We start from the raw sequence: 27,767 nt of genomic DNA on the forward strand, positions 1-27,767 counted from the left end.
GATGGAGACTTCAGAGCTGGGAGAAATCAAGTGTGATTGGGATGACAACTCAGAGGACTGGTGTTTTTTGGATGCGGTACTTGAAGTGGCTGAGAGGGCACTTGTTGGACCACTAGAGATCCATTCAAGCATTTTCCTTTTTTGCCCATCATCTACCTTTCTTCCTGTTGTTCGTGTCCGTAAAAAAGGGAGCACATCGGATTGTCCACGGTAAGTAGTAGACATCTTACTTTTGCTGGTAGATGGTCTATCTTCAGCAGATGATAATGGAGCTTTGCCACCTTCCCCACAGACAAAACCTTTTTTGCCTTTTCCACCACGCCTCTTCCCCTTTCCACCAGCATCTGTCATTTTGCCACTCATGTTGATTGCGACAAGATTGTGGACTGAAAATGTGGTAGTAAAAATTGAGAGGTGGTGAAGATTGCAGTGGTGGTCTAGCTTTATTAACAGCAGAATAATAAAGAATAAATATCCCTGACAATGCAACTACGGCCCTTAAACTGGCAGCCAAAAATGCTAGTATAATGGCTTAGTTATAATGAGTTGGAGTGTGCAACGCAGGCAGATGCGCTCTGCAAATGTCTTTGCACTAGTGGGACTATAGCAAAGTCCAATAGCCACAGATAGGATGCCACTAGGTACACAGAGTGTTTGCTAGTATAATGGCTTAGTTATAATGAGTTGGAGTGTGCAACGCAGGCAGATGCGCTCTGCAAATGTCTTTGCACTAGTGGGACTATAGCAAAGTCCAATAGCCACGTATAGGATGCCACTAGGTACACTGAGTGTTTGCTTGTATAATGGCTTAGTTATAATGAGTTGGAGTGTGCAACGCAGGCAGATGCGCTCTGCAAATGTCTTTGCACTAGTGGGACTATAGCAAAGTCCAATAGCCACAGATAGGATGCCACTAGGTACACAGAGTGTTTGCTAGTATAATGGCTTAGTTATAATGAGTTGGAGTGTGCAACGCAGGCAGATGCGCTCTGCAAATGTCTTTGCACTAGTGGGACTATAGCAAAGTCCAATAGCCACGTATAGGATGCCACTAGGTACACTGAGTGTTTGCTAGTATAATGGCTTAGTTATAATGAGTTGGAGTATGCAGAGGACACGAGGGTACAGTGCCAGGATTTTGGGGCTCTGGGTAGAGGAATGGAAGCCTGCCTTTCTATCCCTCCTAATAGGGAAATGCAGGGAGGAAATCCCTGACCTTGGCTACACAGACGCTGGCGCTGTTTTCAGGACCTGTCACCTTAACTCTGACCCTGCCGGTTTGAGCCCTTAAAAGGACTGCTATAAAGTGCTCTCCCTAAGCTGTCTAACGCTGTGTATGCAGCGCATACAGCTGTATCGGCGATAGGACTCAGGAGGACGGAGCTGCGACAGTGATGTCTGACACCAAAGACGCAGAAGGCAGATAATGGCGTCCTGGAAGAAAATGTCCGGTTTTATAATGCAGGGACATGTGACATGGACATCCTATCACACATGCCGTTGCTTCTCTGGCTCAAAGTCCACTTAGGTGTGTGTGTGTCTGTGATTGGCTGACATGCTGGCCCGCCCCACAAGACGCGCGCGCTTAGGGAAGGAAGACAAGAAAAAAAAAAAAAATGGCGATCGCCATTATAGAAACAGCAGTGATCTGAAGGCGCTGTTCACGCACACTATACACTGAAATGTGATAATAGTGTGAGTCACAGAGTGACTTACACTATTACAGCAGAAACCAAGCTAGGATTTAGCTGGTTTTTTGCTGCTAGAACCGTTCTCGAACGTTTCTAGAACTATCGAGCTTTTGTAAAAAGCTCGAGTTCTAGTTCGATCTAGAACAGGCCCCAAAATCACTCGAGCCTAGAACTGGAGAACCACGAACCACGAACCGCGCTCAACTCTAGTTGTTGCCCTTCCAATCGGATATTGATGACCTATCCTAAGAATAGGTCATTAGTACCTTAGTCTTGGGAAATACCTCTAGAGTTGTCCAGCGCCATCACTTCTGGAAAAAAATTTCTATCAAGTCCATATAGTATTAAAGTAGTGCATTGTGCCGTTTTCATCTCTTGAACTCATTGACCACACAATTGGTAAGAAGGAACCCTAAAAATGTTGACATATCTCCATCAAGTTGATCCAAGGGATGGTGACGATGTCTTTCGGTTTTACAAAGCATGAGGTTTACACTCTATTATCCTAAGATGCTTATCTCCCAGTTCTTACAGAGTTAAATGAGAATCCTACTCCTTCTACATGTGTAACATGTAATTTAGAGGGAACCTATAATTTTCGCCATTCGGTAGACATTCAGTCATAGTCACGTATAGTGTTTACGTCTTTGCGGATAGATACATTACAGTACAGAGCTCTGAGACTGTCAGACCCGGTTCCAGGCGGCGTCTTACTCTCTGCTCCAGTTTTAGGTGCAGTTCTACACATCCCAGGAGTTATTTATAGTGGTGTGACAACTCACTTAATCTTACAGCTTCACACTTCAGACAGAATACTTCCCAACTGCTCCGTACAACTGACTTCAGAGTGACTGGCACAGGTACCGCGTCCGCTGCTTAACCCAGCAACAACACGGGACTCGTCTTCAGGGCCGATGAATCACAGTCTGAAATTAAAGTGTAAAAAAAAATAATTTCGCCTCTAGGGGGAGAGGCTCATGCTGCAGCGTGTAGAGGTGTGTCAGAATGCGCGGGGGTTAAATATGAATACATCATGTGTATGACGAGCCCATAGTATCCAGGGATCTAAGGAAGGATCCAGAGCCTCGGCACATTCACAAACTTTATATTTACAAGATTAAATATTTCGGTTGCAGTCTTTCAATAGCACATAATAAATCTTGACAGTCCATACTCGGGTCTTATAGCTATATGGGAAAACAAAACTGTCCGCAACTTTATGCAATCTCATAACGGGGCAAATCAGAGACCTTTAGTGTTTGCAGATGACGGTCTACCTCCCAAGGTCAATATTAAAGTTAGTGGTGCACACCTCACATGGCAAGTTTGGAAGCAAAGCTTGGCGGGACGCAATTTTCTACCGCCATTTGTCCGTGGATCCTTGTCATCCTGTGTCATTCCCGAAGCATTAGGTTTTAGTCCTGTTCTCTCTACTATATCCCTCATTGGACTCAGCCTTCCGCAACAGCCTGCCGTGCGGTGTTCAGCATTCCACTCACTGGGTGTCATAGCGGCGTCGGACTCCGTTCACACTGCAGAGTCTGACAAATAGCCTGGCATCACTTAGTTGCACAGCCTGTAATGGGCTGGTTCTGGCTTCACTGCTCTCTGCTCTCCAGTTCAGCAGGAGTTAATTCATGCTGGGACCTGAGACTGTTGATCACCAGCTGCCTTCACCCTTTATATGGGTTTGTATACTGGGGCTGAGTGCCGGATATAGCTTTGCTTCCTCGGTTCCTGTGGTTATCCTGTTACATGGTGTTCGACAAGTTGCGCTTTCGCGTGGAATGGGAGTCCTCCAGTTGTGTGTTAATTACCTACCCCTTTTGCTTTACTCCCCAGTTCTTATACTGTCCCCCCTTCGTGTTTAAGTGCAGTGTGTGCGAGTTTTCATTTATCCTTGTCTGTGCCTATTTGTGGGGTTGTGGTGATTGGGTTTTTGGCCCGCTCCCTGGGAGGGGAGAAGTAGTATCAGGGTTTGGACAAAAGACAGGGCAACGTTGGGTTTTTAGTTACTGGGTTTCCGGCCCACTCACAGGGTAGGGTAGAGTAGTATCAGGTCTTGGACAGGAGACAGGGTCACTCTGGGGGCTAGAAACTGGCTACCATCAAACCTACCTTCGAGATAAGAGACAGCGCAGGGGCCCCAGCCTTAGGAGCCCCTGTTCCATCTGTACATACCGCATGACACAGCTTTCCTATGAGCACGAGTTTCCCTTATCACCTGAAACTGTTACAGGTCTTTAGCAGCTCTTAGATGTTCTCTGACTTTTCTATATCTGCAACCTTAGCTTGGTCACTGAGTTACAACACCGGTGCCAGCTCTCCCAGCTTTGCAGGTCAAAAAAAAAATCAAATCTTTATTTTTATATAGCGCTAACATATTCCGCAGCGCTTTACATACATCAGGAACACTGTCCCCATTGGGGCTCACAATCTAAAGTCCCTATCAGTATGTTTTTTGGAGTGTGGGAGGAAACCGGAGAACCCGGAGGAAACCCACGCTAACACGGGGAGAACATACAAACTCCTTGCAGATGGTGTCCTTGGTGGGATTCGAACCCAGGACCCCAGCGCTGCAAGGCTGCAGTGCTATCCACTGAGCCACCGTGCCGCCCATCACAGTCAAGCAGGCTGTGTCAATGGTATCAGTTGGTGGCCCTTCTCAAACTATTCTCTAACCAACAGCTCCACACTCTTCATGCTCTTCCTCCATTTGGCTGAAAACATCACTCTGCCTCCTACAACACTCCCTACCTGCCGCTCTCATTCAGCATCAGGTTTTCTTGCACTACAAACTAGCCTCAAAATGTTGCCATCCAACAATTTTAACAACATTTTAATCCTGTAGGGTCCACTTTTTGGGTTTCTAAACTCATCACTAGCAGACGACAGATGCTTTAACAACGCTCTGGTACCCCCCGTCAGTATCTCATTGGGCCTTCTTGGAGTTGACCCGCGACAGCCTTTGCTCCTCTGTTTAGTTGCCATAGAACAATTATATTGAGTCCAAAAAAGAGCTACCTTGCTATTATCTCCTATCTCCTAGGGGAGTGAGCTTCTGGCACACCTTACACGAGCACCCAGAAAACATGTTAATTTTCAGTGTACCAGGTGTGAAAAATCAAGAATAAGAACTTATCACAAAATTCATCTGTATGAAATGGATTAGGGGCTCCTAGGCTGACCCTAAGACTGGGGCCCCTGCACTGTCCCTTATCTCGAAGGTAGACTTGATGGTAGCTAGGTTTGAGCCTCCAATATGACCAAAAGCAGCAAGGACGGGGTACAAAGTATTAAAAATTAACCTTTAATAATTCCTATTAAAAAGGGAGAAGGTATACCCTTCCTCCACAACCGTTATCCATAAAACCAAAACACACAACACACAATTCCCCTTCAGCATGAATAGGGGTTCTCAACAGGCCCAGGACAGCACCTGTACGGATAACAAGGGCAGATAAACTGACCCGTGTCAAGGAGGACACTGGGACAGTCCAACCCTTTTAGGTCCGGACCAACGGTATCAAATAGAGGTCCAGTAACCTTAGAAAAGACAGAGGAGGATGGAACGATCTCACCACATCGGACGACGATCCAGTCTCTATCAAAAAAGATCCTCAAAACCTCCCGGGCGTCCCAGTGGTCCTATTGCAATGGACTTAACACCTGGTCCCCTTAAGGAGAGAGAGGTCCCGATGTCCTTGTTCTCCCAACGCGTTTCATATACAAAGATAATCGTCAGGGGAGTATTGAGAGTCAGTCCTTATATCAACAGGACAGGACAGGACATGCGGACGGCAAACAGCGGGGCTCCTATATGCTGCGCCTCCAATATGACCCTGTCTCCTGTCCAAGCCCTGACACTACTTCCCACCCCCCCCCGGGAGCGGGCCAGAAAACCAGTAACCAAAACCCCACAAATAATCACAAACTAGGGTAAACGAAAATTCGTGCACATTGCACTCTATGTGAATGGGGGAGTAACGCAGAAGGAGTAGGAGAAAAATACACAACTAGAGGACTCACACATCACACAGAACCGCAACTTGTAGATCACTATACAACTGGATAACCACTCGAACCAAGAAAGCAAAAAGCTATATCCGGCACTCAGCCACAAAATCCAAGAGCATATGAAGGGTGAGGGCAGCTGGTTGTGATCAGAAGCTAGACCACCCCACAGATGATCACAAGCCAGCAGGGATTAACTCCTGCTGTACTGGAGAGCAGTGAATCTAGAAACAGCCGACGCCCATGACAGGCTGTGCAACTAAAGGATCCCAGGCTGTTTGTCAAACTCTACTGTGTAAACAGAGTCCGACGCTGCCATGACACCTAACGAACTGAACACTGCACAACATCATCAAGGCATTTATACCAGAACATATAAAATATTACACATTTTTGCAGATTGCAAAAAAAAAATGCACAACTTTGGCATTTTTACCAAGGCGTCAATGCTTTTCTTAAAATTGTGTGGGGCTTAGCAGATGGGCATGGTCAACTACAACCTGATAGATTTACTATAATTTACACCGAAAAGTGGTCGAAATTATATCACAAGTCTACCAGTTGATTTCTCTTTCTGGTTTATGGCCAAGTGCCACCACAAAATGCAAGTCTTGATATATTGATCCCAATATCTCCTCAATAAGGGTTTTTTTACTGCCTCCAATAGTCAATGGACTCCGTACCTACTGTATAAGTCTGTGAATGGGAAAATAACTGGTCATCCAGACTTTGAGCATGAGTGAGACGGCCACAACTGTCCTTGGGTTTGGCTAGACGGAGATGGGCGATGGCTAAGAAGACACGAGAAGACTCCCGAGAGAGCTCAGGCTGCGAAACAGAGTGACAGCGAGGTCAATGCTCCCTGGACCTTGAAGAATCTGTGTATTTCGTACAGAGAAAATGTTTTTCTTTTTCATGCACTGAGATGTTCACAGTTTTAATTGTTTTATTTTTAGATCTAATCTCATCCATTGAGCCGTTGCGCTTTATTTGATGCGTGTGATCTTCCTTCTCTCTCGCTCTTTTGTCTTTGTGTTTGATGTTTTTATGCTCGATGCTCATAGAACGGTTTTCACGGAGCTAAAAGAAACAAAAAAAACAACTGAATTTATAGGACTTTAGGCATCAATAGCGTATACCTATACACTGGACCTGGGGATATAGCAGTAGGGGGTGCAGAAGGAACAAATCCAGCCGGACACTGGTGCCTAAGGGGGCTGGAATGTACCCTGCACAAAAGACATTAGTGCTCCAAATTACCTGTTCTTTAAGTTACTTTACACACCTCGTACTGTTATCATCTGACCATAATTGATGAGTGGCTCATCTATGGGACTTCCAATAATCATTATAAAATGATTAGTTGCACTCTGAAATGCTAAAGCATGAAAACCATGAATGTAAGAATATACATATGCATTACTGCTAAAGGAAATCTAAGAAAAAATTGAGATATTTAGCATATAAAAATGGCCATTTCTATATCTGCCCAGTAGCCACATCAAGGCATATATCATATACTGGGAACCTACTCTGAACTGAAGTCTCTCTATGGGTTTAAAAGCCTCCTGTATATGGGCAAGTAGGAACCTGCTATAGAGAATAAAATCACCTGTGGCTAGTGGGAGAGGGGTGCACGGTCAGAAGGCATGACCCCCATTAATCTAGACAAAAAGACTGATGGCACTCCCAAAACTTCAGGTACATAACTGAATATGACATAAAATAACAAAAAAATAGACAGTTGCACTCTGAAATGCTAAAGCAAGTTTTGGGAGTTTTCAGTATAAGAGGTATGCCTTGACGTGGCTACTGGGCAGATATAAAAAATGGCCATTTTTGTATGCTAAATAATTTTATCTTATATTTGCTTTAGCAGTCATGCATATCTATATTCTTACATTCATGGTTTTCATGCTTTAGCATTTCAGAGTGCAACTGTCTCTTTTTTTGTCATTTTGTAGTTTTGGGAGTGCTGTCCATGTTTTAATGATTGCAAAAAGGATCCCAAGTCCCCATTTCAGAGGAGTTTGAATGGAGTAGTAGACATGCAAATTCTGTGCTATTCCATAGGGCAGACAGAGATATTATCTTATAAAGTGCTTAGCTACAGCTATCGGTGCCATTGCATTATATTGAGTGGTCAGGTGCTTCTGTGACAGCCAATCCATTCAAACTCCTCCGGAACGGGAGCTGTAGACCACTGCTCTGGTGATTATGGGGGTCCCATGGACTACCTATCCTTTGATATTCTTTACATTATTATTTTAGTCTGTACCAGACCCCAAAAAACCAACCTCCCATTTGTTCAAGTATCCAAATTTCTAATAGGTCATAAGATTTCACTTAAAAAAAAGTCTGATTTCTACAGCCTCTACATATCACCGTACATAGCAAGCTGTAGAATGAGTCAACAGTGAATCTGTCAGTGACTTCTAACTCATCTGAAACCCTTATCTCTATTTTCTTCTCAACTTTCTTTTAAGATGATTTACGATTTTTGTCAAAAAATCAGTTTAGAAGATGATTTAGGAGAAGAGAGATAATGTTGCACTTCCGTAAGACGTGACAATCCAGTACACCACTGAGAAGCATTGCCCAAAAAAAGGTCCTGTTTTCCCTATCTACCTGGATGAAGTGGGTGCCAGGCCATTCCCGTGTTGCACTCTTTCGTCAAGGAGACCCCGTGAGCAGATGTGACTTCGGGTGGGGTGCGTGACACTTACTGGTTTCCATCACCTCTGGCAGTTTTCATCGTAGACAGTAACACACGCAACACTGGAGGTCACTTGGCCATACAGAATCTTTTACTTTTATTCTTCACACTGTTATTACAGACATGGCCTTCCTTTCCTTCCTTTCTTTCCGTGTGGGGTACTGCTCCCCAACCTGTTCCCGCTCTGCTATCTTGGATCTCACCCTAAAGCCCCGGAGTCTGTGTCTCTTTCCCCTACCTCTTCTCACTTTCGTCTGATTCTGGGCCCTGATGGCTCTCTAGCTGAATGACTCTCTCAGCCCGTCGAGGTGAGCCGTAGGCTCCAGACCTCTCAGGGTTAGCTCAGGATTCCCTGACTGGCCCTAGCATTGAGACCAGGTCTTCTCACACTTGAACCCTATTCTCTACTGGTCCCCTCTCCAGCCTTTCCTCCTGTTCTCCTTACAACTGTCATGGATCTGATCCACGATGCTCTGCTCTCCTGCAGAGCCGCTGATCTGTTTTCTATTGTGCTCCAGTGATCAGGTTGATCCAGGCCTCGGGTCCTGCGCTGGGAGGAGCCTGTTTTTAGGTGTCTCATTCCGGGTGATTGTTCTGCTTCATTAGAGAGCGATCTCAGCCGAAACGCCACCAGTCGTAGTTCCTGCTCTGCAGTGAGTGTTCTGGCTCCTGTAAGTGCTTCATTCTGATTTTGTCCTGCTAACCCGTATCTTTGTGACCCTTCTCCACCCGTGTCCCTGACTCTGATGTTTTTCCCTAGCTTTTGACCTCTGGTTCGTACCCTGATCTTGGCTCTGCTTTCTCCCTGTGTACCGTACATTTCTTCCTGGTTTCTGACCTCTGGCTCATACCCTTACCTCGGCTCCGCTTTTTCCCTGTGTACCTTACATGATTTCCTGGTCTCTGACCTCTAGCTTGTACCCTAACCTCGGCTCTGCTTTCTCCCTGTGTACAGTGAGTGTTCTGGCTCCTGTAAGTGCTTCATTCTGATTTTGTCCTGCTACCCTATATCTTTGTGACCCTTCTCCGCCCGTGTCCCTGACTCTGACATTTTCCCCTGGCTTCTGACGTCCGGCTTGTACCCTAACCTCGGCTCTGCTGTCTCTCTGTGTACCTTACGCTACTTCCTGGCTTCTGACCTCTGGCTCGTATCCTAACCTAGGCTCCGCTTTCTTCCCTGTGTACCATACGTGACTTCCTGGCTCTGACCTCCAGCTTGTTTGACTACCCCTCCACTAGTTGCGTCTGGTGACACCTAGGGGTTGATCATCACACCTCCCATCTGCCATTACCTTAACCCTATCTTTCTAATCATTTAAACTAAAGACGACTCACCACTGGATGGCAGCCATTGATACAAACATATACTCAACAGTCTATAAAACATGGTACAAGTACATGGTGTGACCGAGTCCCCTACTACAAACCACATAGCACATCTTGCTCAAACGGAGATTTTAACCCCTTTCATAATTTGTTATCGTTAAACCACGAAATCCAGATGTCAAATCTCTTACATTCCTCAAACATCCTACCCTGTAAGACCCCAAGAACCATCCAGACCATATTCCATGCTACATAGTGAATATACCCATAATGATCCTCCAGCCCTAATGGTCTCCCGGCAGCCGAGCCTATCCATTATGTGTATAGAAAGGTTGGTTGACACCGAGCTCCCTGCTAATGGCCATCTACACCCCTCCATCTATGGGCAGCTGGATAGTGTGTTTTAATACGCAGCAATTTTCGAAATGTTCAGACAGAAAATTTTAGCAATAATTATTATATGTAAATGTGTTTGCAAATGGGTGAAATTTATCTCACCTGCTTAAAATGTTTCCCAAGCAATTACTATTATTGCTTCAATATTTGCATATAAATGGCGATTACGGCGCAGACCTGGAGAAATGCTTTACTTCACCATGATAGGAATCATTTATTCTCTTTTGAAAACTGTTCCTTGCACTTTGTGTGGAGGTGGAGGGAAACAAGCAAAGCTGCACAAGAGCGACTGGGGATACAGTGCAGGAGCGGCTCACATGAGCAGACATTACACATCATTATTTTTTATTAGCAGGGTGCACTATATTCAAATTACCTGTTAAGAGGCATCAGGGTGGTGGTGTTCTCATGAAAAGTCACAGGGGTGGTGCTGCACTTATGAAGAGTCATGGGGGTGGTGCTGCTGTTATGAAGAGTCATGGGGGTGGTGCTGCCGTTATGAAGAGTCATGGGGTGGTGCTGCCGTTATGAAGAGTCATGGGGGTGGTGCTGCTCTTATGAAGAGTCATGGAGGTGGTGCTGCACTTATGAAGAGTCATGGAGGTAGTGCTGCTCATATGAAGAGTCATGGAGGTAGTGCTGCTCGTATGAAGAATCATGGAGGTTGTGCTGCACTTATGAAGAGTCATGGAGGTAGTGCTGCTCGTATGAAGAGTCATGGGGGTGGTGCTTCCGTTATGAAGAGTCATGGGGGTGGTGCTGCTGTTATGAAGAGTCATGTGGGTGGTGCTGCTGTTATGAAGAGTCATGGGGGTGGTGCTGCTCTTATGAAAAGTCATGGCGGTAGTGCTGCTCTTATGAAGAGTCATGGAGGTGGTGCTGCACTTATGAAGAGTCATGGAGGTAGTGCTGCTCATATGAAGAGTCATGGAGGTAGTGCTGCTCTTATGAAGAGTCATGTGGGTGGTGCTGCTCTTATGAAAAGTTATGGAGGTAGTGCTGCTCTTATGAAGAGTCATGGGGGTAGTGCTGCTCGCATGAAGAGTCATGGGGTGGTGCTGCTCTTATGAAAAGTTATGGAGGTTGTGGTGCTGTTATGAAGAGTCATGGGGGTAGTGCTGCTCGTATGAAGAGTAATGGGGGTGGTGCTGCTCTTATGAAAAGTCATGGAGGTGGTTCTGCACTTATGAAGAGTCATGGGGGTGGTACTGCTCTTATGAAGAGTCATCATGGAGGTGGTGCTGCACTTATGAAGAGTCATGGGGGTGGTGCTGCTCTTATGAAAAGTCATGGAGGTGGTTCTGCACTTATGAAGAGTCATGGGGGTGGTGCTCCTCTTATGAAAAGTCATGGAGGTGGGGTTGCACTTATGAAAAGTCATGGGGGTGGTGCTGCTCTTATGAAAAGTCGTGGAGGTAGTGCTGCTCTTATGAAGAGTCATGGGGGTGGTGCTGCTCTTATGAAGAGTCATGGGGGTGGTGCTGCACTTATGAAGAGTCAAGGAGGTAGTGCTGCTCGTATGAAGAGTCATGGGGGGGTGCTGCTCTTATGAAGAGTCATCATGGAGGTAGTGCTGCTCTTATGAAGAGTCATGGAGGTAGTGCTGCTCGTATGAAGAGTCATGGAGGTAGTTCTGCTCGTATGAAGAGTCATGGAGGTAGTGCTGCTCGTATGAAGAGTCATGGGGGTGGTGCTGCTCTTATGAAGAGTCATGGGAGTGGTGCTGCTCTTATGAAGAGTCATGGCGGTGGTGGTCCTCTTATGAAAAGTCATGGAGGTGGTGCTGCACTTATGAAGAGTCATGAGGGTGATGCTGCACTTATTTCATGTACACTGATTAGTCATCCTGGTCCCCTTGCAGAGAAACAGCCCCAAAGCATGATGTTGCCACCCACATGCTTCACAGTAGGTATGGTGTTCTTTGGATGCAACTCAGCATTCAGACTCCTCCAAACACGACGAGTTGTGTTTCTACGAAACAGTTCTACTTTGGTTTCATCAGACCATATGACATTCTCCCAATACTCTTCTGGATAATCCAAGTGCTCTCTAGCGAACATCAGACGGGCCCGGACATGTACTGGCTTAAGCAGGGGCACACATCTGGCACTGCAGGATCTGAGTAACTGGCGGCGTAGTGTGTTACTGATGGTAGCCTTTGTTACGGTGGTTCCAGATCTATGCAGACCATTCATGAGGTCACCCCGTGTGGTTCTGGGATTCTTGCTCACCATTCTTGTGATCATTTTGATCCCACGGGGTGAGATCTTGCATGGAGCCCCAGATCGAGGAAGATTATCAGTCGTCTTGTATGTCTTCCATTTCCTTATTATTGCTCCCACAGTTGATTTCATCACACCAAGCTGCTTGCCTATTGCAGATTCAGTCTTCCCAGCCTGGTGCAGGGCTACAATTTTGTTTCTGGTGTCCTTCAACAGCTCTTTAGTCTTCACCATAGTGGAGTTTGGAGTGTGACTGTTTCACGTTGTGGACAGATGTCTTTTATACTGATAAGAAGTTCAAACAGGTGCCATTACTACAGGTAATGAGTGGAGGACAGAGGAGCCTCTTAAAGAAGAAGTCCCAGGTCTGTGAGAGCCGGAAATCTTGCAGGTTTTTAGGTCAAACACAGGAGAAACAAGAGTAAAGTGCAAAATCCATACTTTATTAAGACAAACACAACAAGGAGTGATTAAAAGAAGAGTATACTACCAAACCAATAGGGATGCAAAAACAATAGTCCTTTTATCATGAAAAGTTGCAGTCCATGATATTACATAGCAGTCTAACCAATAAATATTGGAATATAGGGTAGGTAAGGACTAACCAAAAATACAATCAGGACTAAGGAGAGCAATAGAGTTGTAAAATGGGGGCTGTGTAGGATATGCCGTGCAGATGAGTCATCACGGAATCTCCGGCAGGAGGCAGGGAGAGACTGTGATGGCTACAAAGATAGGCACCAACAAGTGGTAAAATCACAATTAAAGTTTACATGGCAGTAGTGAGCCATGTAAAAGGGCACAGGATAAGATTTGCTTCTCTTACCTAAAGTGCAAATGCAGGATAACGAGAGTCACGGTGTGCCTGAGGTGCCAGTCAGCCCACGTACAGTCCCTTTAGCAGGTGGATTCCCTAAAGAGCGCCCAGGATCTCCATCCAACGCGCGTTTCGCGGATAAGTGTAGCTTTTTCAAGGTGGGGAGCCTAAGTGGTGATGTTTTTAGGTGACTAAATAGTTATTTTACACCATAATTTACAAAAAAAACATTGCCAAATCAGACGCGGTGATTTTCTGGATTTGTTTTCTCATTTTGTCTCTCATAGTTGTGGTCACCTATGATGTCAATTACAGGTCGATCTCTTATAATTGACCTCTTTATAAGTGGGAGAACTTGCACAATTGGTGGCTGACTAAATACTTTTTTTCCCCACTGTATATTGGATAATACTGAATCCTCATGGCAAGTTCCCTTTAAAGAGATAGTTCTGACATAGAGTAGGTGATAATTTGATGATTGAAGGACGACCATCACCAGATCTGAACTGCCCCATCAGAATCGAGTGGTGGCACCAATTTATTCAATGTTTACGGGACTGTCGGAGATTGCAGAGTGCTCATGCGATGAGTTTATGGCGTCTGAGTCAACATTTAGGATTTTCTGTTATGTTGTGTTCTGCAGCAGAGCCCCGCTCAGGTTGATGGGAATAAGCTACAAATGAAAGGGCACAGGAGAGGCAGCAGACTGCGCCATACCCAGCAGCGTGCCGCATGTCACAGGCAGTGTGCAACTCCATCTCGCTGCAGGAGGACGGAGCAAAGTCTGGTCTTGCCCGGTTCTGTTGCCCCAAGGTGTACAGTAAATGGTGGGGGAAGCAGGGTATTTGGGAGAGTTTGTCATGACGCCACCTGTGGTATGCGGCCAGTAGTCGCCGCTGCAGAATTCCTCACCGGGGCAGGTGTTATGGCAGCCGGGATGGTGTAGCTCCCCACAGGCGGAGCGGGCCCTGGGTGGATAAACAGGGATTTAATGGCCATAGGTGCCTAAGCGCTGGGCGGCGGCGCCGGTAAAGACGAGCCAACACAGTCTCTGCGGGTTCAGGGTATAGTTTACTCACAACTTCAGCTGCCAGCCCGGTCACACTGGTCACTGCCGTGATGGGCTCTGGTCAATCCCAGATCCGGTAATGGGTCACCACCGGTGTTTGAGGAGAGAAGGAGAGAGAGTCCTATTTGTAGGATGTCACCCTCAGCAGTTAGGTACCTCGTCTGAGCTCCCGCTCCAAGCCCCGGGCTTAGTAAAGTCCAAGTTTTCCAGAGATGTCTTGCCAGAACTATGGTCCTGACGGGCCTGCTCCTGATGTGAGTGTGTTGCGTCTCTTTCTACCCCCAAGGGGAACCTGCCCCCCCCCCCCAGGTGGCTGGCTTCAGTGACCGGTGAAGTCCCATGACCGTTATGACCACCCCCCTACCCACCCTGCGTGAAGGCTCCTAAGCTGTATGTAGAGTGTGAATGTGGAAACACCGGTGAATAACACCCTCAGCTGAGATAGATACAGTACCCTGTGGCGACCAGAGCCTCAGGGGCGCCACATATGCAGTGCCTAGTGTTACGGCAATGCCAATTCCTGCATACAGTTAGGTCCAGAAATATTTGGACAGTGACACAAGTTTTGTTATTTTAGCTGTTTACAAAAACATGTTCAGAAATACAATTATATATATAATATGGGCTGAAAGTGCACACTCCCAGCTGCAATATGAGAGTTTTCACATCCAAATCAGAGAAAGGGTTTAGGAATCATAGCTCTGTAATGCATAGCCTCCTCTTTTTCAAAGGACCAAAAGTAATTGGACAAGGGACTCTAAGGGCTGCAATTAACTCTGAAGACGTCTCCCTCATTAACCTGTAATCAATGAAGTAGTTAAAAGGTCTGGGGTTGATTACAGGTGTGTGGTTTTGCATTTGGAAGCTGTTGCTGTGACCAGACAACATGCGGTCTAAGGAACTCTCTATTGAGGTGAAGCAGAACATCCTGAGGCTGAAAAAAAAGAAAAAATCCATCAGAGAGATAGCAGACATGCTTGGAGTAGCAAAATCAACAGTCGGGTACATTCTGAGAAAAAGGGAATTGACTGGTGAGCTTGGGAACTCAAAAAGGCCTGGGCGTCTACGGATGACAACAGTGGTGGATGATCGCCGCATACTTTCTTTGGTGAAGAAGAACCCGTTCACAACATCAACTGAACTCCAGAACACTCTCAGTGAAGTAGGTGTATCTGTCTCTAAGTCAACAGTAAAGAGAAGACTCCATGAAAGTAAATACAAAGGGTTCACATCTAGATGCAAACCATTCATCAATTCCAAAAATAGACAGGCCAGAGTTAAATTTGCTGAAAAACACCTCATGAAGCCAGCTCAGTTCTGGAAAAGTATTCTATGGACAGATGAGACAAAGATCAACCTGTACCAGAATGATGGGAAGAAAAAAGTTTGGAGAAGAAAGGGAACGGCACATGATCCAAGGCACACCACATCCTCTGTAAAACATGGTGAAGGCAACGTGATGGCGTGGGCATGCATGGCTTTCAATGGCACTGGGTCACTTGTGTTTATTGATGACATAACAGCAGACAAGAGTAGCCGGATGAATTCTGAAGTGTACCAGGACATACTTTCAGACCAGATTCAGCCAAATGCCGCAAAGTTGATCGGACGGCGCTTCATAGTACAGATGGACAATGACCCCAAGCATACAGCCAAAGCTACCCAGGAGTTCATGAGTGCAAAAAAGTGGAACCTTCTGCAATGGCCAAGTCAATCACCAGATCTTAACCCAATTGAGCATGCATTTCACTTGCTCAAATCCAGACTTAAGACGGAAAGACCCACAAACAAGCAAGACCTGAAGGCTGCGGCTGTAAAGGCCTGGCAAAGCATTAAGAAGGAGGAAACCCAGCGTTTGGTGATGTCCATGGGTTCCAGACTTAAGGCAGTGATTGCCTCCAAAGGATTCGCAACAAAATATTGAAAATAAAAATATTTTGTTTGGGTTTGGTTTATTTGTCCAATTACTTTTGACCTCCTAAAATGTGGAGTGTTTGTAAAGAAATGTGACAATTCCTACAATTTCTATCAGATATTTTTGTTCAAACCTTCAAATTAAACGTTACAATCTGCACTTGAATTCTGTTGTAGAGGTTTCATTTCAATTCCAATGTGGTGGCATGCAGAGCCCAACTCGCCAAAATTGTGTCACTGTCCAAATATTTCTGGACCTAACTGTATATGAACAAATCCATGGGCTGCAGCCAATAGTTCTACATATATATTGCAGTTGCCTCTGATGATTCAACGCAAACCGCTCGGAGATAAGACCAGAGCAGAGCACTTCAGGCTCCGTACATTAGCAAGAAGCTTCCCCGGCATTTGGTGCAGCAGAGCCGTTCTGCTCAGTTCTGCCAGCTTTATATCAGCGATAACAACCCCAAGAGGCTGCAAAAGCATTAACTGCTCCACAAAGCTCTGCCAGGTTCATCATACAGCAGACCTGACAGACAGTAGTAACACTTCTGTAGGGCTGAATAATGCTGGGGACACCTCCATGCTCTCACGCTTACAAATTTACTAAGTCACCCACTCCAAACTTTAACACCAGTGCCAGAGGTGGCGGATCATTGGTGCAACCTGAGCGGCGGCCGCTAAGGGGCCCGTATCTACCTCCAAAGCAGGTGGGATTGTGCATATAGATGAGCTCTTGGACTGTTAAGCTATGTGCGCATATTGAGTATTTATTTGCAAAAATTTCTGCATCTCTTGGCAAGAAAAACTTTTTTTTATGCATTTTTTAGCCGTTTTTTATTTGTTTTTTGCATGCATTTTTCATTGCTTTCAGTGGTGAAAAAGCCAAAACACTGAAAGACCTGACATGCTGCAGACTATTTTGTGCACTAAAAATGCAAGGAAAAAAACCTCAATGTGTGCACAAGACTTCAAGATTCTCAGTGACTTTACTGGCATTAACTTATATTCACAAGGGGCATTTTTGGTGCTTTTTTTTGCATGTTTTTTTGCATTACTTTTGTGAGAGAATACAAGCCATTTTGGATTGTATAGAAACCATCTTGTCTTATAACTGAATGATGGCATAAGGTTCAGATAACACTGATGGGCGGGAGGTTTCACATTTCTGCACACACCCCTGCGGCTCCAATTGGTGCATGGTTATTTCTTTGTGTGAGGTACTATATAATCTGGTCACATGATGTTATAAAGCGCAAACTTTCAGTATACCATAGATGGTGTGTGCTGTAGTGATTTCTCCAAGCGCTTGTAAAATAAATCATAATAATTTGGAGTTCCAAGGGCATAGAAGCAGAGTATTTTGCTCACAATTTTATGCAAAAACATGCTAAAAAATCAACTTTTTACAGTCCCAACAAAACCTATGAGATCCAGAAATCTCATGCACACAGACACACGCCTGTTTTTCTCATAACTGAAATGGCAAAATGCTGCGTTTTTAAAAGAAGCTGCCTGTCAATTCTTTCAGCATCTTTGAAGCTTTTTGTTCACTCATTAAAGCAATGAAAAGTGGAAAAAATGCAGGTGCGTTTTTTTTGCTGCGTTTTTGGTCAATAAAACTATAGTGATTTAAACATGTACTGTAGACAAATGATCCACCAAAAACGCTGCAAAAACTGCAGCTTCTTTACTGCCAAGAGATAGGGTTTTGTTGCAAAAAAAAAAAGCAACAAAAACGCCCTGTGTGACAAAACTGCACTAAAAAAAGGCATAAAAATGCAATAAAACCCCTCTGTGTGCAGACAGCCTATAGGGCCCACATATTGTTCTTGCACAGGGGCTTCTTTGTCTGTGGCCAATGTCGAGTGCTACAAGGTGGCAGTTAAAATAAAACAGCCAGAAACCCATACAACAAAAAAGGTGCTAAAAGGGGTAAAAACAGCAAATAGCAAAGTTACAAAAATTACTTATATTGCAAACAACGTACAAAACTTACATGACCACTGGCCGTTTTACAAACTTTGCAAATCAATCATATAAATGAATGTACATTTTTTAAGAAAAAACTTTTTTCTCCACCTTTGAGATATTTGTTCTCTCTCAAACACCAACCCACCTCTACTGAACTCATTATTCACTCTGTCGTAGTCAAAACAAGATGGTCTTCCAGACTACTGAGGGATCAGATTACAGCTGCCTATTAGCGTCTATGGTGAGGAAAGAAAGAAGCAAAATATATATTTTTTTCTCTACATAAGAGCCATGTATTAGCTCTCAAATACCCACCTACCCCTCCTAAACTCATCATCCAGTCTGTTTTAGTCAAAACAAGATGGTATTCAAGATCACTGAGGGATCAGATTACAGCTGCCTATTAGTGTCTATGGTGAGGAAAGAAAGAAGCAAAAATATTATTTTTCTTCACCTTTTAGCCATTTGTTATCTCTCAAACATCAACCCATCCCTCCTGAACTCATCATTCACTCTGTCTTAGTCAAAACAAGATGGTCTTCCAGATCACTGAGAGATCAGATTACAGCTGCTTATTAAAGTCTATGCTTAGGAAAGAGAGAAGCAAAATATATTTTTTTCTCCACCTATGAGCCATTTGTTTTCTCTCGAACACCAACCCACCATTCCTGAACTCATCATTCACTCTGTCTTAGTCAAGACAAGAGGGTCTTCCAGATCACTGAGAGCAGATTACAGCTGCTTATTAAAGTCTATGGTGAGGAAAGAGAGAAGCAAAATATTTTTTTTCTATACATAAGTGCCATGTATTAGCTCTCAAACACCCATCCACCCCTCCTAAACTCATCATCCAGTCTGTTTTAGTCAAAACAAGATGGTATTCAAAATCATTGAGGGCTCAAATTACAGCTGCTTATTAAAGTCTATGGTTAGGAAAGAGAGAAGCAAAATATATATTTTTTTTTCTCCACCTATGAGCCATTTGTTTTCTCTTGAACACCAACCCACCCCTCTCCTGAAATCATCATTCACGCTGTCTTAATCAAAACAAAATGGTCTTCCAGACCACTGAGGGATCAGATTACAGCTGCCCAGTAAAGTCTATGGTGAAGAGAGAAACAAAGAAAAACACATATGGTGCAACAGCTTTTTAGTAGGTATTCTATCTTGCACAGTGCTAGATTCACAGCTACACTGCTCAGTACTGCTGAAAGGGATTACTCCAGTGGATCCAGACAGAAACAGATAAAAATATATATTCACCAGTAATAGCGCCAATCCATACTTTGGGTGTAATGAATTAATGAAAAAAAAAACAGGAGAGTACTAATCCCTCATGCCTGTTTATGGGAAACATAATTGCAGCTAGTTTCCACCCACTAGCTCAGAGACATCAGGAAACTATAGATAGATACTGCAAAGGAGAAAACTGGTGTAAAATGCAGGATTTTATCACGGATGTGTCACGGCCTGTCATGGAGGTGTCACAGCCGACTAACAATCAAGTGGCAGAGAGTGTTAGAAAGCCCCAAGATCGTCAGCACGTGCTGTTATCTGACATTTCCCTGTTTTTGTAGCATTGCACTACATGACCCTGGGAAACCGTCAAATTTTCCTCTCGGTTGCCAGCCTTTAACTTCCTTTATAAGCCTCATCCTGGGGTGGTTTGGGTGTGGTTTATAGTTTTTCTTGGCTGTGGTCTCTAGCGGTTGTCTCCTTTTGTTGGTCCAGAGACTTCTGTGGTAGCTGCTGTTAAGATAAGTGTTTGACTTTTGCTATCTACCTGGGTTCACGGGGTAGCATTTGAGTTTCCCCTGTATTGTTTCCTTTTGTCTCCCTTAGCTTTAGTGGTGTTGGCAAGCGCTCACACCCACAATCCTTATTTGTGGTATCCTGCCCGGCGACAAGTGTAGAACAGGGTTGGTGAGGGCAGTGAGGGTGAGCTACAGGTTATTGTCAGGGGTCACCACTTCCCCCTTTCCCTAGCGATAGGGCATTCCTTTCCCATTCCCTTTGTATTGTACTATACGGCCGGTATAGCTACTATCCCCAGCGTGACAGATATAGGTCATATAATAACCAGAAATAATGTTATTCCTTATGTGCACACACAGAACAGGTTATTCTGAAAAGTTATGCGAAATAAGAGCTAGGTCTCTCAAGACCCTTGAAATTGCAAGGCAGAAATGGTAAATGCTTCTAGGTTTAGGTATCAAAGGGCAAAGTTGATGTCATGCTAGCCACTACTTATGAGCAGTGTGGGCAGAAGCGTAGTCAGGAAAGCCGGGGTCTGTAAGGAGGACACGTATAAGCACAAGGAGTAAACAGAGGCGTAGTCAGGTCAATAGCTGAGGGTCAAGAATCCAGGAGAGCTCATAATAAGTTCAGGGAGAAAACAGAGACGTGGTCAGGAAACGGTCCGAGGTCAAAAGGCAGGAGGTCACGACAGGAACAGGGAGCGGGCAGAGAGGAGTCAAATAACAATCCAGGGTCAGAACACAAAGATCAGAACAGAGAGACACACCAACAGCACAACTGCAGAACCAGAAAATACAACTGGCGATGTCCTGGGCGAGCATGCTCAGTAAGAAGCCTGAGCAATTACCAGGAAGGAGGAACACCTGAGTAAACAGCACCAACATGGATTCCTGCGCTGTCAAACACACTGCTAGCTAGTAACACAGGAAAGTGCAGCAGAGCATCTACGAAGGCAAGATGCTCTGCACAGAGGAATTGTGACAGTTGATTAACTTTCCAGAGGTATTTTGGACGCCTCAGACGGTCCCCATAGTTCCTATTAGATAATATCCTCAAGTTATAATCTGAATTACTTTACATACCTCCAGCACTTGTCTATAGCCCCTTTTTTATTAATTCCATGCTAATAATGAGTACGAATCGCCATGTCCTCAACATGCAGAAGGCTTTTTGTGTACTGTACAAGGCGAGAGGTGCCTGGCTGCTGCGATAGCACTCAATATTATAGATTTTACTCTCATGTTCCAACTTTTACGTCTCAGCTTTATTGGCTGCTCTCGGTGTAAGCTTCAGATGATGTCGCTATCTGATAGAGGCTGAATGTTTCATTGATTACCTAAAGTAAAGCAAAAAAAAAATTCTACTATAAAGGATTGCAAGGCTTATCTTCTCTCTTAGACCAAACTGGGAACGCTGCCCTGACTCGAACCGTTCCCCAGGCAATTCAATAAAAAAAGAGTATAACAATAGGAAAAGAATACAGCTGACAATAGTCTGGTAATGTACAAAACAGAGTCGTTCTGAATATTTATAAAGGGGTCTAAATAAAGTCGAACATTTTTTGACCTGATATTTTTTGGGTCCCGATATTGAAGATACTAAATTGGCACTTAAAAAAATCTTTCTTGATTCCAAATATATCAATACGATGGATCAAAAATGGCCCTTATCATTGGCGGAGGTGGAACCTGGAACCAAGGGCTTATGGTGAGGTCTTTTCTTGGGTCTTCTTCAGGTCTAATGACACCAGTTATCATCACTTTCAGTTGTATCTATTTCTTTCCTCTTATACAAGTACTCCAAGGTGCCCCAAGTAACCAGTGTTGCAGCCATTTCTCCAAAATGTCCCAGGAGCCATTTTTTAACACAATGCCTGTCACAATGTGAGTTGTTGGAAAATGAGAGATAGTATCCCCTATGCTATCCCTAATCTCAGAGATACTCCTGATGGTGAAGAGGCCTGAGTCTCCTTCCTGGCCCTGGTCCTGACCAGACCTAATCTGATTTTCCTAGGGAAAGATGGAGCAGGAGTGTGATGTTAAACACACATAAAGACAGACAAGGGAAAACCAAAACTTTGACATGTGACGCCCTGGCCTATCAGGTCATAACAGGACATTGTGTAATCTGCCCTTCTGCATGGTGTCCATCTCCTCCTTGGTTACGGATCCCTAACCTATGGTGTTGCTAAGAACAAGCTAATCAAAATCCTAGAAACACTCTGCACCACACCCATCAGACACACCAGTGGACAGCCTGAAGGGAATAGGGCTGGACACTTGGGGGGTTGGTAAGGGGAGGTCAGGAGTGTCAGGAGTAGTCAGTCAAGTGGTGACTCTCGAGAGGAGGGCTCCTCAGTTACTAGGTGGCAGACGTTGGTCTGGGCCTGGTAGGACCTGGAACCCTGGTTGCAGGGGATCATGTCAAGGGGCACGGAACTGCCGAGCAGGGCAGCCGGCGGCCTTGAGCCATCTCTGGGCAGGGACCAGGGCACAACAGGGTACGTGGACCCTAGGCCGGGAAGTAGCTTCACGCGTTCTGGAAATTTACCCGATGAGGGAGGAGACTTCACGATTCATCCTCAACCCGCTCCAAAATCGGGGTACTAGCGCAACGAGGGGGATAGGACTTTCCCAATATACAGCCCAGAAAATCCCAAGCGTCAACCCTGAGAGCATGCTCACTCCGTTAGCCGTACGGGTGAGCGGGACCCGTTCAGTTTCAAGCTGAGTGGGACCAACTACAGACAGAGGTGCCAAGGTCACAGGCTAACAGGCAACACCATAGGGCACGGGATCTCGGCGTGCTCCCTCCCTGCTGCAGCGGTTCTAAGTATTCTGGTTTACAAGTTGTCGGTGTCAGCGTTATTGGACTGAGTGAGTACGCAGTGCCCCTTTCCTCTCTAACGGTGCTCCCCTCTCACCATCACCAAGCCCCGGGGCATCTTCCCCCTACCCACAGAGGGGTTAAACATCTGGCTACCATTTTACCGCCACCGGGCGCTCCTAACAGCAGCGGTGGTATCCCACCTTACCACACACCGTGGGTGGCGTCACAAACTCTAACCACAAAATCCCCTGTAATCCCCCCCTTTTAGTTCAAGTGTCCGAGAGACCCCACTTGGGTTCGGAGACCCCTCGAGCCACCGCGGATCCGGATCCGAGCGGTGGCCCGGCTGCCGGCGCTGGGGCGGTACAGACACACTGCACAGACACATTTGACATCCCTGGACTATCAGGCCATCACAGGGTACTGCACAAGCTGCCCTTCCGTGCAGTATTCCACCTCCCTCTTGGTTCTGGGTCCCTACTTAAGTGGTATTGCCTCCATCAGCAAATCAAAATCCTAGAGGATCCTACACTCTGCACCACACCCACCAGACACACCAGTGGACAGCTTGAGAGGAATAGAGTCGCCCACCTGGGGGGTCAGGGAGGGGAGGTGAGGAAGTGTAGTCAGTTGAGTTGAGTTGAGTGGAGTCGAGGAGAGTCAGTGAGTGGGTGAAGGAGGAAGTCGGGAGTGGGACTCCTGAAGGAACTGCCTAGGTTGCAGACGGTGGTCTGGGCCTAGAGTAGTCGGACCCCCGATGGCAGGGGATCGTGGCAAGGTGCTTGGACCTGTCAAGAAGGGCAGCCTGGCCCTATCACCGGTCCGGGACCGAAGGCACGACGGGTTACACGGACCCTAGGTCGGGGAGTAGCTTCAGGCAACCCGACAATTCACCTGAAGAGAACGGAGTCTTCATGATTCGTTCCCACCCGTTCCAGAATCAGGGCATTAGCACGAGGGGGATAGGACTTTCCAACCAAAAATGGTCCAGAAAATCCCAAGCATGAGCCCTGAGAGCAAGCTCCCTAACTTGGCCATAGTAGGGAGCGGGGCCCGGCTAGTTCCAAGCTACCGGGCCATCAAGTTGAAGTCTAAACTAAGTGCCAGGAGGCAGGTCACGGACCACCAGACAGCACCACTTGGGGACGGGACCCGGACGAGCTCCCCTTAGCAGCAGCTGTACCCAGAGACTTGGTTTACCCGGTTGTTGGTGTCTGCTTATGAACTGAGTGAGTACGAGCGTGACCCCTTCATCCCCACAGCACTTCCCTCCTTTCACCGAGTCCCGGGGCATCCCCTACCCGTGGAGGGTTCCAACACCTTGCTGCCCCGTTCCATCCTCCCCAGGTACTCCCAACTGCAGCGGTTGTACTCCTAATTACTACACACCATGGGTGGCATCACAAACTATAACTTCCCTGTAAATACCCCCCTTTTCATTTTGAGTGGCCGCACGACCCCCCGGTCCGGAGACCCTCGAGACACAGTAAACCTGGATCCGAGTAGTTCGGCTGCTTCCACGGAGGGTGGTACACACACACTCAGGATAGGACAATAAAAGATTCAGGAGGAAAACAAGAGAAGGAAGGAAGCTACAAAAGACAACTGGGGTAAACTCCACATTCACACAATGCATCAAGAACTACTAGCACCAGAGAGTCTGGGACACCACACCAGACCAACTAAGATAAACTATAGCTGGCATAGGAGGAAGGACCCAGCCAGTACATATAGGGGGGAAGCAGATGTGATAGGCTCCCTCACAGCAAGTGATCAAAGAGAGCAGACTAGCAGAAATTAACTCTTGCTAGCCTGCCTATGAATCAGCACACAGCAGGTTGACGCCTGAGTTTGCCTGTGTTGCTCACAGACACTAGAAAATCTTTCAGGTGGCGTATCAGATTATGCGATCTGAACGGGACCTGAGGCAGCCATGACAGTTGATGAAGTTATAGAAAATCTCCATGTGACCTAGGGTCCTGTACCCAGTCAGTGCGTAGTTCCGGGAGTACTCCACCATACTCCACCGGCGTCTACTCTCCTGAGTACAAGGTCATCGTTAACCTGAGTTAGCACGTCCCTTTACGTCCACCTTCACTCCTCTCCTACTACTGTCCAACTAACCTCCCACCTGGTCAACTAGTGGACTGGACTGGCTCCACCTCTAGGCAGCCATCCATTGGTCCGACCCTAGCTATGTACCATTGTATGGGGGATTGTTGGGGGGAAAAACTTGGATTACCTTGGTTTTTGGTGTTACTGGCACTGGTCTCCTGGGACCCTAGGGGGTAGGCCCTGCATCCTGGTGGGGGATGCAGAACCTTGTAGCTCCCTGATGGCTTCAGGGGCCCTACATAAAGTTACATCAAAATAGACTATTTCATGGTGTCTGAAAGGCTCAGACCTTACCAATTCTTGTATCTCTGAAAAGGTATATTACTTCCAGTATAACCTCGGTGTTTCCCTCCTTCATAATTGTCTACAATATGCCCCAGGTGTATTGTTCTAGATTCGGCAGCACTAAATTGCCGAGCAACATTTTAGCGCTAACAGGGTAATATATCAACCTGATTAAAATATATAATAATGTTGCCTCTTTACATACCATCATTTAGCGCTCACCGTAAATGCAAAGCGCTGGGTCATAGAAAAATATAATAACGCTTGATGAAAAACAGAGAATGGTAGGAACATTAAATAGACTAAATTACCAAACCTCGATGAAAAATACTCGCGTTTTTTATGGGTAAAATGTACCTACTTACACTTGATTATAAAATGAGTTTTGAGTTGTAATCATTTTATCATCTCCCGGTTATCTAATTTTACAGCGGCTTCGCGAGTCCCGGCTTCCATCCGGTCCTTATCCTATTAGTGTTTCAGGTAAATGTTATCCTCGTTCTTACCATTCGCGTATAATGTTTCGCTGGGGGGAACTTTTCGGAAATCATTCCTAGGTGTGTCAGAAGTCTCTGAAATAACTGCTCAAAGCCGGGCACAGGGAGATCAAAGAGGCTTCGGAGACGTATAAAAAAAAAACCTAAAAGGGTGTGAAAAAAGTAAGTGCTGGGAGGTAAAGGAACCGAGGAGACCGCAAAAGAGTGAGACATCATCGGAAGAGAAAATGGGTCTACAAATGGGTCAACGGCTGGAGGCAAAAGAGGAAGACAACGCAAAACGTTACAGTCGTTGGGGCTTAATTATCCAGCAAAATGCCCCAGAATTCAGAGAGAATTTGCAACTTTATTGTGTCTGGTGACCTGGGTCATAGTTATGATGTGTTTTGGACACTTTTTACACAACTTGTCGGAATAATTTATTATCCCTGTACTGTGACATCACTGTGTATTATCCCTGTACTGTGACATCGCTGTGTGTATTATCCCTGTACTGTGACATCACTGTGTGCATTACCTCTGTACTGTGACATCACTGTGTGTATTATCCCTGTACTGTGACATCACTCTCTGTATTATCCCTGTACTGTGACATCACTGTGTGTATTATCCCTGTACTGTGACATCACTGTGTGTATTATCCCTGTACTGTGACATCACTGTGTGTATTATCCCTGTACTGTGACATCACTGTGTGCATTACCCCTGTACTGTGACATCACTGTGTGTATTATCCCTGTACTGTGACATCACTGTGTGTATTATCCCTGTACTGTGACATCACTGTGTGTATTATCCCTGTACTGTGACATCACTGTGTGTATTATCCCTGTACTGTGACATCACTGTGTGTATTATCCCTGTACTGTGACATCACTGTGTGCATTATCCCTGTACTGTGACATCACTGTGTGTATTATCCCTGTACTGTGACATCGCTGTGTGTATTATCCCTGTACTGTGACATCGCTGTGTGTATTATCCCTGTGCTGTGACATCACTGTGTGCATTACCCCTGTACTGTGACATCACTCTGTGTATTATCCCTGTACTGTGACATCACTGTGTGTATTATCCCTGTACTGTGACATCACTGTGTGTATTATCCCTTTACTGTGACATCACTGTGTGTATTATCCCTGTACTGTGGCATCACTGTGTGTATTATCCCTGTACTGTGATATAACTGTGTGTATTACCCCTGTACTGTGACATCACTGTGTGTATTATCCCTTTACTGTGACATCACTCTGTGTATTACCCCTGTACTGTGACATCACTGTGTGTATTATCCCTGTACTGTGACATCACTGTGTGTATTATCCCTTTACTGTGACATCACTGTGTGTATTATCCCTGTACTGTGGCATCACTGTGTGTATTATCCCTGTACTGTGACATCACTGTGTATTATCCCTGTACTGTGACATCACTGTGTGTATTATCCCTGTACTGTGACATCACTGTGTGTATTATCCCTGTACTGTGACATCACTGTGTGTATTATCCCTGTACTGTGACATCACTGTGTGTATTACCCCTGTACTGTGACATCACTGTGTGTATTATCTCTGTACTGTGACATCACTGTGTGTATTATCCCTGTACTGTGACATCACTGTGTGTATTATCCCTGTAATGTGGCATCACTATGTGCATTACCCCTGTACTGTGACATCACTGTGTGCATTATCCCTGTACTGTGACATCACTGTGTGCATTACCCCTGTACTGTGACATCACTGTGTGTATTATCCCTGTACTGTGACATCACTGTGTGTATTATCTCTGTACTGTGACATCCCTGTGTGCATTATCCCTGTACTGTGACATCACTGTGTGCATTATCCCTGTACTGTGACATCATTGTGTGTATTATCCCTGTACTGTGACATCACTGTGTGTATTATCCCTGTACTGTGACATCACTGTGTGTATTATCCCTGTACTGTGACATCACTGTGTGTATTATCCCTGTACTGTGATATAACTGTGTGTATTACCCCTGTACTGTGACAACACTGTGTGTATTATCCCTGTACTGTGACATCACTGTGTGTATTATCCCTGTACTGTGACATCACTGTGTGTATTATCCCTGTACTGTGACATCACTGTGTGTATTATCCCTGTACTGTGACATC

The sequence above is a fragment of the Anomaloglossus baeobatrachus genome, chromosome 9 (genome assembly GCF_048569485.1).
Source record: "Anomaloglossus baeobatrachus isolate aAnoBae1 chromosome 9, aAnoBae1.hap1, whole genome shotgun sequence".
In the NCBI taxonomy this organism is placed as follows: domain Eukaryota; kingdom Metazoa; phylum Chordata; class Amphibia; order Anura; family Aromobatidae; genus Anomaloglossus; species Anomaloglossus baeobatrachus.